Below are 14,048 nucleotides of genomic sequence, written 5' to 3'. Positions count from 1 at the left end.
TTTGGCTTTGTAGTAAGAGAGCGACTGAGTTACTTCCTTAATGTGTCTTCCATTCATACATTTTGTCACCATGCAGTTGGTCAGTCAGGTATACTGTAACGGTCAGCATTTTGATGCACCTTCTCTTTGCCAGCCATTGACAGTTCACACTGATCCACTTGCTCATTCATGCCGTCTCTCGGCTAGTGGCGGCGTGAAAAACGTAGAATATAATCTCCGTGCCATTTACAAATTCAGGATGTAGCCAGCATATTACCAAGTGAGGACTATGTTGTTATGTTTAGATTGCTTTTAACAGTTCAGATGCTGAGATCATTACTGTAATAGCACAAATAGTACCAGTTCTTGAACATTGACAACGATGACTTCTGAACAGCTGCTTGTTAGCCTGCCGTTAGCTCGAGCAGGCTGCAGATAACACTCGAACTTGACATAGATGTCTGATGGTATCACTTACTGTTGTGTGTATATAAAATTACAGTGGAACCTCAGTTTCTGTGCCTAAAACTGAATTGTATAAAAATGGAAGTAATATATCCCATGGAAAATGATCCAACTCCAATACATATAATGTTTATTCTACCTTTATTAAAGATTCTTGTTGATGTGTGACATTTGATGAGGGTAGAGAAACACGTTTTTTCCTACTTTTTAAAATTGATAATCCAATTGATTATTCATCTAATAATTGCCCCAAGGCCTCCCCTCTTATTAAAAATTATTACTAAAGCTGAACGTAAGTTGATTTTTTTTTTTTATTTACGAAATTTGAAAGTGATTAATATATTCAGATTAACATGAAATTTTTAGACTCCAACAAAGTTTGCCCAGGCTAACCGGTTGGCACTTGCAATTAGCATAAAGTGCACCAGGAAATACCATTTACAGTCAACGAACAGTAACTACAATTTAGTTCGCATATACATCATGGTATACGCACATTACATGTGTGATAGTGTCCTTAAAATCATTTCAGTTCAACAAAAATACCCTTGAGAGTGGATGCTGCCTTTTAGCAACAATCACATAACATAAAAATGAGATAACAACTCGGGAAAATTGGGCACATTTTGAACCCCAACTGGTTAAAAGTTGAACACCTAAAACCTAACCACTATAGATCGTTAGGTTATATTCCCCGATAGTAAAGCCGCAATGCTTTCTGGGAACTTCCTCTAACTACTAAATCTGCATTTTTAAGCGCATAAATAGCATCAGCCATTGGGCCACTAAGTAAGTGATGCTCCTCGACAAGCAATAGCTGCTTTTTGGGGCGTGTTCCTCCCTTTCTGACATTGCAACACTGCATTTGGTGACTTTCTCGACTTGTCGACGTTTTTTCCCAGCCCTTCTTGAAACAGAATTCCCATTCATCTCCGAGTGATGTTTAAACCATTTTGTTTTATTGCTTTGAACTTTTATTTATTTATTTATTTATTTATGATGAGGTTTGAGGTTTTGCAAAGTTAATCAAACAAAATAAAAAAAGTAGTGAGAAAACACTCAACAAAGAATGGGAGGATTTGTTTTCGCACTCAATTCCATTCTGGTAAATGAATGGTTGAGTTTTGGTAAACCAAAAAAAACGACCCAAAAAACAATGACAATGAAAATTGAAGCGGTGCCAAAATTTGAGGTACAAAATCCTCATTTGTAAGAAATTTTAAAAAAAGCGACTCTGTAAAAAGCGTAAAAAGCTTCAAGTATACAAAATCATCTACACTTCACTACGCTTGTATCTATAGCACTAACATAATGTTGGTTCTTAAAGCATGGGAGCTCCCAATTCATTTGCACCTGGATAAACCAAGGCAAAGCAGCATGCTAACATCCATGCATGGATTCCTGAAGGCAGTAATGGAACATATTATGGTTTTAAACAATGTTTATATTGATTAATCAGACACATCCTCTGCTCACTCATACATGCATGGGTGTGTATATACATTTAGAAAATACTCACGGTGCACATACAGAGAAACACCAAAACTCAACATGAACCCCACTCTCATTGTAACATGTTAGTCACTGGATGAATGTGACTTTGTCATCGGCTAACTTGTGCTTACTGTAGGTATTTGTGCAGTGTTTCTTCTACTCAACCGTAAAGTGACTTCAGAATTTGTTCCACAGTTTAGGATTAAAAATAATTCCTATAATCCACTTGGTAATTTTACTCAATAACGACTGTGAAATATTTATTGGGTTATTTCAAATACAATTTAATCCAATTGGATTTACCTTTTATTTATTTCGAAAACAAAATATCAAGTATGTAACATCAAAGATTATTGATCAAATCAATTAAACCGCTCAGGCTACAGGAGAAATGTGGCAATCGCTGTTCAGATTAGCCTGAAAAGAAATACAACCAAGTATTAGTATAAGTGAATGGATTTCTTTTTAACTTTTGGAACACTGTGTCAGTCGGTTACAAAGTGAATCACTCAGTAAGACATCAGTAACAGAACTAAAGGATTACTGTTTGTCTTGTGCCAAACTGAGGCAAACTAATTCCACCGTCTTCCAAGCAGAAACAGTTGTTGTGGTTGAAAATGTTCCTGCTTGGTTTTTGCTGAGAAGCTCAGAGGTCATTTCCTTTGATCCTGCTCATGTTCACGAGCATTTCTATTTTCCTAAACTGCACGCTGCAGACGTCCTCTTTGTTTACTGCTTGTTTGTGTGCCATGGTGTGGTTCGCTCCCGTGCCGTGCATGCAAATGTGAAGGAAGACAACAAATGTTTTGAGTTTCGGGGGGGGGAGTACCCAGTTTTGGTCCCAGTTTTGGCGGTTGTTAAGCTTTGCTTTTCTGCTTCGATGTGTATCTTCACTTTGGAATCATTGTCATGCTCCAAAAAAGAAAACACACAGCAATGTCACACAAACTTGAAACTACACAAAACAAAATCACATTTTTCCACCCACATGTACAAGATTCATCACGCACACACATTCTGCTCACCCCTGCTGTGGCTTTCTGCAGGCCTTGGCATTTTGATGAGCCCGGCGCTGTTTGTGAATGCAGCTAATTAGAACTCTATAGACCCACACAGCCATGAGTGCAGCAGTTTCCAAAGGAAGGGATGAGGCCAAAGGCTCGGACATGCTGACACTGAACCAGGTCCTCACATTGTATGTTTAGTTCTGCTTAGCAGTCATGACTTTGCGCTAGATTTTGGGCAAGTTTAAAAAAAGAAAGAACACTGTTAAAGATGTACTGCTCACCTGTTTGGCCTTTTAGCATGAGGCTAAATTATTACATGAAAAGTATTATGTTTAGATTGAGTAAATCTGCTTTTCTTCAAGTAAGGGAGTTTAGATTAACAGATCAAGTGTAATCAGTTAAATTGTACATTTTTAAATCTTGTTAATCTTATTTTTAACCTCTAAATTTATCCTGGATGTACGATGATTAGTTCACTTTCCATGAAACGGGCTTCTTGTGCTTGAGGTTTTAGGGGTTTGGAAAACAAAGGTCAATCATGCCCTGAGGTGTGCACTGATTGGCTCTCATTGTTGCTGGCATAGCCTGATGGGCTCCAGTTGTGAGTTGGAGGGCAAGTTCAGGAGCAGAAAGAAGACGTACAAATGGAAGCTCAAGTGAGGGTGGTTTTTCCGATAAATGGTAAATTTAACTTAAAAAATGCCTTAATGGCACCTTTGATAATGGTAGAGGGACATACATTATTTGTGAGGAACTTGCTTCCCATAGAAGCAGCTCAAGTTTAGCCCACCTCATCAATGCAAAGCACTCAGCTGCAACTGCAGCCACAGCTAACAATAGCAACAACAATGTTCATTAGTGTTGTGTTTGCCGAACTTCGGACTACACTCAAATACAACAGAAGCTAAATTATTCCAGTGGCATCTGTTAAAGAAAATAAATGACTGAAGCCCCTTTTATGTTGGTGAATTTAAAGATATTCAAACCAGCAGATTTTAAAGTGATACATCATGACTCTACAAAAATTATTTTATGTCATATAACAGCTTAGTTGACCTTGGTTTGCTAGGAGAATTGAGAAGAGTTTTTGTCACATATTTTTCTCACTGCTAAAGGATTTTTTTTTTTTTTACAGGTTTTAAACATATAGTCATGGCTAATACTTTGCTATTTCAGGCATTTTATGACAATGATTGTCAACTACCCGATATGTTTCCTAAATATTTCGTCTGAATGCAGATCGTCAAGTTGTAAATGTAAATAATGGTGTGACGCTGGCACGCTTGTGATGTAAACCTCCTAAACATCAACACAGGAAAACAAAACATGTAGAACGAAAATACACGTGAAGGAATATGTCAAACAAATTTACATGATCAGATCTGTTAAAGATGAATTACACTTCCAAACTATAAATATTTGCTTGCGTTTCTAAGAGCTAAGCGGATGCTAAATCCTTATATTTTTGGAAATCAATTCACCTTTCTACACAGAAGCATAGAAACATAAACGGTGCAAGAGTCCCGCATGACATGCTCAGCCCACGGTCATCAGCAAGCAGGAAGTGGATTAACCATTTTAATTATTGGGAGATTTTGCCTCGTTGTTGTTTATTTTGGGATCATCCCTGAAAAGATAATGCACACATCAAACTCTGTGTGTGTTTCTAATCTCCTCCTGGATGAAGCCGTTCTGAGAGCAGCGCCACTGTGCTTGTCACCAGCGCCACTCTTCTATTTCAGGTCTTGGCTGCTTTTGGTGTCCCCCTCCCCAACACCGTTCGAACCCTTCAGATGTGCTATTTGTTTCCCTGTCAACGGTGTTGGAAGGGGACTGAGGTGTGTGAGTGCGATAGTGTGTAAATGAGAGATTTGAGGAGATTTCAGAAAATTATACGTATATATGTACTGCGTGTGTCTGTGATTGCAATGCATTGGTAAAAAGTCTGAAGGTAATGAGGAAGGACTCGGCATGAAATGCATTCAACAAAGGATGAAGGAAACATCAATGGAGAGATACAAAACAGTATTTGGAATAAGTAAGTTTTCCATACCTTTTATATGGAATCAGTGTGGGCAGCAGTAACTTGCCGCCATACAAACTTTTGGGGCTTTGGGGCAAGTGTTAAATGCTCAAACTCGAGTTTTGTGGACCAATTGCGGCCATTGTGTCTTGCAAAAAAATGACATATAGATGACATAAAACTGATGGAAAATCCTGACGTTTGCTGGTATCTGAGGTTCGGATATGGCCAGATATTTTGGAATATAATGTACACTAAGAATCCTTTAATTTTTTTTTAACAATCGACAGTGCACCTTATCGGATGTGCCTTTGTGTGGATGTCAAATTGAAGTTGAAAAAGGCCTGTTTTCCCTAATCTGAAGCCATGCGCCTTATAGAATAGTGTAACTTACAGTACAAGAGATATGGAGAATGAGTTTGATTGGATCATTTAAAGATACTGAGTTACCTCAGCAAACTCAAACCTCACACGCTGTGGATGATTATTTTTGTTAGCACTTTGCTTTCGTTCCACAATCCAGTCCATGCTAGGTTAATACAAATATGCAAAATTGGCCTTTGGTATAGCATTTCTTTGGATCATAATGTGAACTCAAAACATTTTAATTTTCTAAAAAAAATAATTTAAAAAAAACCAACAAGAAAAAACAAAAAGACAAAAAAAAACCTGTAATCTGGTGCGTTCTTTTAGTTTGTCATCGTCTTTAATTGAAATACCTTCCTATCAAGTTTCAGCTCTCATTCTCATCCCCATATACAGTAATGCTACCGCTTCTTCATGTTACTTTCTTTTACTTTTGTCATTGTAGGCCTAATGCTGCACACCAAGGGAATGTAGGATGAGTGTTTCTGGTGGCATGTTTCCAATGTTGCAAAGTGGAATTGCATAGAATTGATGCAGCCAGCTTTCAATAGCGGCCGAGAATGTCCAACAACTATTTAATAAAGTTGAGCAAACAAGGTTGCATATCTGCTGGGTGCATTGGCATGTTGAGCTACTGACTATCAATGGTTTGGGTTGTTTTATTTTATTTTTTTTTCATCTGTCTTGAGAATCCACTCCACTTCTCCACTCAAAGAAACCCTTGTTTAGTAGCAGACAATTACAGCTGAGACACAAAGTACTATCAACTATTTTGTTGTCTTTTTAAAACCACCATAATAACGCTGAAGCTAACAAATAACCGCGCAGTGCAATTAAAATAAACTATTTGACATAAAATGCTTCACAAAGATACCTTCCGTACCTCTATCCATTTTCTATAGCCGCTTGTCCTCACTAGGGTCACTGGCTTGCCGGTGCCTATCCCAGCCCTCTCTGGACTGGTTGCCTGCTGCGCCCTATGTATAAATATATATTCAAATAGAGACAGTCATTGATTTTGCGCCTGATAATACGATGAATCTAATGTTCTGAAAAACACAGTAAATGTGACTGTGAATGTTTTTTCATACTGTATGTGTCTCGTGAATGACTGATGAGCAGTCCAGTGGTTGCCCTGCCCAAAGTCAGCTGGGATAAGCTTCAGCTTTCCCATGACTCGGAGCAGGATAAGCCGTAGCACTGTTGGTGGTAAAAGTTCCACTCCTGGAACAGATTCATTCTGTTTCTGTTTTATCTTATGGGGAAAATTAATTTTTAAATCACACCCTGCAGCAGTGTTTGCTTCTTCACACATCTGCAGAGAAATATGGGCAGCCTCATATGCAACCACATTGGCATGTTGGATTTTTGTTCCTCTAATTGCTATAGCTTATTCAGTCACAGTTTACAGCTGAGGGGAATAAAAAGGGGTTTGCTTTAATAATATCTCCTCTCACGTTTGATTTGATACACTTGTACTGAAACAGATAATGCGCCACAACGTTGTGAACAACGCCCCCACCGCCACCCTCTTGTCTCTATTCAGTCAAATCAGCCTCCGTTCCACCTGTCACTCAAACTCATCCTGGATGATCACTTTCAAAATAGAGGTGGTAAGCAGAAAGAAGCCCGTTGCTCAATACCTCACCCTCCTACCTTCTCTCTCTGCCTCAGAGGCTGGCAAATTGTCTTGTTTCCTTGGCAAAAACTCCCAGCCATGCTCTTAATTGAGGTACGGATTAAGAATTAATAGGCGTTTTTAGCTATAATGGCAAATATTATGAGCTCCATTTGCTTTTCAAACGCTAATAATGACTCTGCTAATAACGACTCTGCTAATAATGGCAATGATTTCAATGTTCACGTCTGTTAGAACTTGGCAGGGATTTTTTTTTTTTCTTTTTTTGACAAAGCTCAGGAGATTGACGCAGCTATTGCTTCGGCAAGCTGACTTACTACCGAGTCGGCACTCCATATGTTTTCCCTAAAGGCACAGCTAGGACTAGTTTTTCTCTGCTAGAGAGTTCGAGATAGCTTCTTTTTTTGTTCACTTTGAACTGCGGCTCAGATCAGTCTCACTTGTCAATGTTGTGTGTACTTTCCTATATGTGTCAACCGTAATTGTTTGAGTGTTTTGTTGCCTTCTGATACACTTTGTAATAAGACAGCTAAACGTCCTGTCTGACACTCTGTCAGTGTTTAATTGCTGGCTTCACCATCTTATTTTCTGGATTCACAAGTGCCTATTTTAGAGGCATCTGTTGTACACCTGCAGCAGGTAATCTGTCGGATTTATACGCAAGCCCGTCATTAACTGTGGAGTGATTAGAGATGCAAGACAGGCACAGAAATTGAGCACATAGATGTCTATATTATTTAGGGTTATTTGTCTCATATAATGCATATGTGACATACTTCAAATTACATTTATTCACTTTCAGGAAAGGAAAAATGGGTCGCGATAGTCTGTGCTCTGTCAGACAATGATGTGAAATTATTGTCATTTCAATTTAAAGATGGATATATGTTTTGTTCTTTTTTTCAGGGCAGATACCAATTATTAGTAGTCAAGGAGAGCTAATGTTTAGAGCGAATCCTCATTTTCAGTAACCCAGTAAAAATGGCATAAAAAAAATATACATGCATATATTTATTGATTTTTTGTAGTTATTTTTGTTTATAAATACAACATATACAGTATTTTGGGGGGAAATTCTAAAAGAAAAAAGAAGGTCAAAGAGCCCCAATGGTCACTAAGACTAAGAATTTGAATAAAACCCTCAAAAGCTATGGTACATACTGTAGCTACAGTAATTCAAACTCTCCATAATTTAAAAATGACAGAAATGTTGACATTTTTCAAACAAAAACAAAACGTGTAGCATGTTTGCAGGGTCAGCAGAATCATATTTAAATTGAACTGAAATAGTTTCCTGAAGGTATCAGTTTTTACTTGCTTCATTATCTGCCATCAGATATTTTCAAAATGGCTAATGCCAATATTTGCCGGGTTGCATATAATTTTTTTGTGGGGTACTCACATGAGTACCAGGACACGGTGTTTGGTACATACCCTTTCTATCTTTAAAAATTCTTCCTCAATGTCCCTTTCAGTGTCACTCCCACATTAGCAGGGCACTGTCTGTGTGTGCACACAGACAACCGGCTTCCTCAAAAACTTTCAGAACTCCATCAGTTATAATTAGCGCGGTGAGTTTGGGACCCAGTTTAATCAGTCCAAGGAAGTCAGAGGGAAATGCTCCATCAACAGTAAAGTGACAACGTAAACGATCTCCTCCGCACCTTCACGAGAATGATACGAAACCCATACAACCAGTCCAAGCCCCTTCAGTCAACAAACAAATATTCTCAGAATAGGAAGACATGGGACGCCCATGCTTAGCTTTGTGGCAACAAGAAAACGCTTACATTGCTTGTGTTGTTTCTGCAGTTTGTCTAGCCACCTAGCAAGAGGGTGATTAGGTATCGCTTCTCAATTACCTTGTTTGTTATTCATGTGCTCTTTTCGTACTTGTCAAATTAAGCGCCCTGTGTCAAACACACCGATTTTGTCTGCTAGCAGAGGACATAAGTGATAAATCTTGTGCCACATTTAAGGGTGCTTTGAACCACGGTACATCTGGGAACCACTCAAAAAACGGTTTCACTCAAGCTTGGTTGATGTCATGGGTGAAAGTTAGGTAAGGTAGGAAAATGCGTGAAGTGAAGCACATGACATTACGCGTCACATTTTCTGTCACGCACATGGACAGTGATGTACAGTATATATATGTTTTCAGACAACAGACCATTTAGTTAAATTGTATCAGAGGATGTAGGGTTTTCCAATTCTTTTTAGTCCTTTCTAGAGATCTGTGAATGTAAATTGTTATAGAATATTTCCCCCTTTTCTATACATTTGTGCACCCCTATTGATGTAGCATAAGTTTCGTTGAGGCTAATTATGCAGCCATTCAAATATAAGAGTAATATATTTTTGATACTTCGATTGCTTAGTCATAGATCTTTTTACCCTCTGGAGTCATCTAATAGTGCTCACCTCTCATGCAACCCTCTTTAGACCTTCATCTATCAACTAATTCTGTGAAACTGCAAAGCTGCAAGGCCCCCATGTCTCCAGTAAACATTCTTTGTCTTCCTCGCTCTGTAGCCAATCTGTGACATTGCTGAGGTGTACATTTTGCACCTGTTAGCTCGAGCAGAATGTTGTGATCAAATCGCAGTCACTGTGCCTAATCACCCGGTCCTTTGAAAATAAAGAGACAGGCAACGTCAAACAGCTTGGCTTGCAATTACAGCGGTGCTCAGTAAGATGCACCTTTCCAAATGCAGGCCTACGAATTCTGAGCTGTGAATGTACTACTGTGTATGAGTATTATACCTATACATGTTTGACATTTACATATACCACACAGTGCATAAGATGAAGTTGAAAATACATCTCAATATACGTGGAGACAATTATTGTAGCAACTCCTCTAATTCTAGAATTCATCAATTGGTGAATCTGAATGTTTTCTTTTTATATTTGTCCCATTGCAAAACAGTCATTTTCTAATACTTACCTTTTGTTATTTTACTAACGGGTTTCTTGATTTATTTCTTATTTTATTTGTATTATATTTTATTTTTCTGGGGGGGGTGCAACAACCTGTTGCTTACACTTGTCCTTTATGTTGCCAGTTTCTGATGGCGATTATTTTCTTCTTAATTTAGAAAGCATATTTTGAGAGTATTTTCTGTGCAAAACATCCTGTGATCATGTGATGTTTTCGTTTTTATTCATTTTTACTCAACATTTCCTTCTTGTCATCTGCATCAACTGTATCTTCCTGCTCTTATTATTCTGCACTTCCTCCCTGATCCTAGAACAGTCTCAGTCAATGACCTCAGAGCCTGATTGTGTTTTAGAGGTACAGTATTAAGTGAATTTATAAACTTTGAAGTAAAATAATATTTGAAAAATAATATAGATTAAACATAAATGTAAACATCGACACAGATGTATATAATCCAAATCAAATTACTTCAAGCAGTATTTGCAACTACAATATAAATACACAAAGATAATCTTTAATATTGGAGCTCAACAAAGCAGTGTAACTTGACATGTCTGTTTTCGATCAAAAGAATGAAGTTGCAGCTAATGGGTCAAACTACACCCGCTCTCTCAAAGAAAGCCTTCAACTGTTATTTCTTCTTGGTTCAGTTTTATTGAAGCAAGACACGGAGAAACTTGGGGTGGGCATAATAACAAATAATTGATAAAGAAACATGATGACCGTGTGGACTTAATCGTTGATTAATTAAAACTTGCAGCTACGCCATACACAATAAGAAATTTCTCCAAACAATACATTTTCACTGACACCACAAATGTCGTATCAGCTTAATATCTGTTTTTTTTTTGTTTTGTTTTTTTTAAATCAGGGACTACCAATATGGATGTAAAAAATGTTCACTGAATCCATTTTACAAAAACAATCAAGGAAATTCAAGAAAAATAGCACCTTGCTGTTGGACCTGGCTTTTAATTATAATCATAGTTAGCATCAGTGCAACTTGGCTATATGCAATCGTGCACTTATATGAATGGACGAGACACGCAAAATGAACTTGAAAAATAGAACTGACTAGTTATAGCTGAATATAACTGTTTTCATAAAGCTGTTTCACCCGTGTGTGTGTGGGTGTGTTTGCGTGTGTATGCATGTGTATATGTGAAAACTGCCTTGCACAGTGGCAAACAAGTTGACAGAAATAAGGAAGAAATCAGGATAGTGAATGTTGATGATATTTGTAAACACATGTAACTAACCATTTATTCATAGTTAAAATATAGTTATAGTTAAAATCAATTTTACACACACCCACACCCACACACACACACACACCAAAGTGAGCATTTTATATATATATATATATATATATATATATATATATATATATATATATATATATATATATATATATATATATATATATATATATATATATATATATATATATATAAAATGCTCACTTCGATGTGTGGCAACAGACTCTGTTTAAATAAATGCATATGGATTGCATATTGTTTTTTATTTTTTTCCTTTTTTGTTTTACTTTGTTCTTGAAAATGAATCCTGACTAAATATCAATAGGCGCCCAATTTTGAAGACAGTGCATGAAAACAAAGCAGGTGCCAACATCTAAAGGGTTAATCATTGTGTGGCTTTCAAAATCGTAATGCTGGGAAAAACAGAGAAAAAGCAGGATGAAAACTCGTGAAAGCAGAATCGGTGATGAAATCACATTCTGTCCACCGCAGGGAGAGATGTGATCGTACTTTGATATTTTTAATATGCACAGATGTTATATTTCTCTCGCCTACCTTTTCCAGATTCCATCAAAATATTTGTATATTGAAATATTTGGCCCGTAATTGGCTGCGGACCAGTGCAGGGTGTATTCCGCCTTTTTTCCAGAGTCAGCTGGGATAGGCTCCAGCTCACCCTTTGACCTAATGAGGACAAGCAGTACCGAAAAATTAACAGAGCAATTAGAGTACATTTCATTTCAAAGTCAGCCACGAAGCAAATATTCTTATTTGACAAGTGTGCGCTGCATAGAGAATCTGTTCATTGAGTGTGTTAAATGTACTAATGCGATGTACGCTGACTTGCCAGAGACACAGTGAACCTTCACACTACAGAGACTAGCAGATTAAACCATCTGGTTCAGAGTGAGAGGTGGGATGGAGCAAGAAAGCCGCACAATGGTTTGTCCCAGCTTTTGTTTCAGTCTCAGGCTTTGGCAGCGCTGGCACCAGAGTGGCAGTGCCAATTCGCTGTGTGTGTGTGTGTGCGCGCGTGTGTGTCAAAAAAGGGTGAGGGGGTTGCTCGGAAAATCGCTCTCACACAAATGCACACAGGCATGCATGTGCACGCGTGCACACACTTACTGACATACATGCACACTCACAAAGATTGTAAATTGTCTGGAACACCCCTAGTGCCATCTGGTCCTGTGATGGGCCAGACAGTGTGTGTGAGTGTGTGTGCGTGAAAAGAAACACAAAATGGAGAACACGAGAGTGCAGTATATGCATATATGTATACATTTTATGGTTGTCTGTGCTGTGTTGTTGTTCCTTTGCGGACAAGCACAAGAGAAAAGAAACAACCAATATGGTGCTACATTTGTGTAAAAGTGTCATTTTAAGACAGGTTTTTATGCACGTATTAACTGTGTGTGCGTGTGTTTGACAAGTTCATAATGTCCTGAAGAGACCCAAGGTTTCCTTCCTCATAGCTTCTGAACATCTGCACTTGTGTGTGTGTGTGTGTGTGTATGTGTGCACGCGTGGGCGTGTGTGTCATCGAGAGAGACACATTGATCTTCCCGCTACATTCCATTCTCTCAGGGCTCTGAATAGCAAGAACTCTTCACTATAAACATTTGTCGCGCTTTCCCCTCTGCATTTCAACCGTTACACCCATAAAATTGCTCCCTGTGAAAAATGTATAGTTTTGTGCACACTGAGTCCAACCGTGAAAGCTCTAGTAACTTAAAGTGATATTAAATGAACATAGTTGGCTTATTTACCTGGATACAGCAATCAGAATCTTACCAGAAATATTCTCAAAATAAAGCAATCCAGTACTGCACTTGATTATTAGAACATAGTAATGATGCTGCTTTGTACCTTACTTACTATCTTAACGAGAGCGTCCAACTAAAAATAGACAATTTTTGGCGTAGTTTTGTAATAGCTGTAACTTGAAGCTTGCTAGTATTTTTGCCTAAGGTTAGAAGCGTTTTTAGAAAGCATAATTTTATGTTCTATGTTTTGATATTTTCTCCCACTTTTCTTGGCATGTCTCGTTTGGATGGCCAGCATTTGGCAGCTTAGAGCCATTCAAAAAAACAATTATCCAATAAATGTCGCATAATGAAGTTGTTTTCCTGCTGTTAGGTTACTGAAAGCCAGGGGTGTTTACTTTCAAGACATTAAACCGAATATTATCCACTCAAAAGAATATACCACCCAAAATATAAATATATAATATATAAATATAAATAACCCCAACAGTACTTCTGGTAAACATGAATCAAATGTCTTAAAAAAAAAAAAAAAACATGATCTTGCAGTACACATTTACTTTGACATCCACATACCAGAACAAGATCTACTTTGTGGTTTGAGAATGAAATCATCAAATCAAATCTAGTCAGACTCTAGCGAGCTCAGAACTCCTGACAGACAATTTGGGACAATTTATATTCATTCATTGCACAAACAGCAATTAATAGACCGTGAGAATGTTGCAGAGGGGTATGTGGAAACATTAATTTTTTTGACTTTCCAACATAAGTAAAGATTGGGTCATGATGAGTGCATTGACTAGTTTAGTCATCCAAGTTAGCATTTAGCATTAGCTAAATTAATAACACAACCGCTTAACTAGCGATTAAATTTGTGATCAAATACTTATAGACTGAAAAATATTTGATTTGACCTTAGTGGCCATCTTTAACCATGGTCCCAGAATGAACTAATACCAGCAGGTGTATTCTTACGTAGCTGCTCCCATTTCCCCTATTGTGTAGATGAAAGCAATTGATATTTATTAGTTGCACAACCAGTCCTCAGTATTTTTCAGCTTATGTGTTTGCACGATTATCGGATGGCAATTGTAAACGTTTTATGA

At 37.7% G+C, this 14,048-nt stretch overlaps 1 protein-coding gene across 3 annotated transcripts in view; it reads left to right on the top strand.

Annotated features, from left to right (window-relative positions):
• Window positions 1–14,048, top strand: part of tcf4 (transcription factor 4) — a 172,728-nt gene that overhangs the window by 4,274 nt on the left and 154,406 nt on the right. The gene's annotated exons all lie outside the window — the stretch shown is intronic.

The sequence above is a fragment of the Hippichthys cyanospilos genome, chromosome 15, assembly GCF_059441005.1.
Source record: "Hippichthys cyanospilos isolate Australia breed blue-spotted pipefish chromosome 15, RoL_Hcya_1.0, whole genome shotgun sequence".
NCBI classification, from domain to species: domain Eukaryota; kingdom Metazoa; phylum Chordata; class Actinopteri; order Syngnathiformes; family Syngnathidae; genus Hippichthys; species Hippichthys cyanospilos.
The sequence above is the reverse complement of the archived record's forward strand: the minus strand, read 5'-3'. Positions and strand labels throughout refer to the sequence as shown.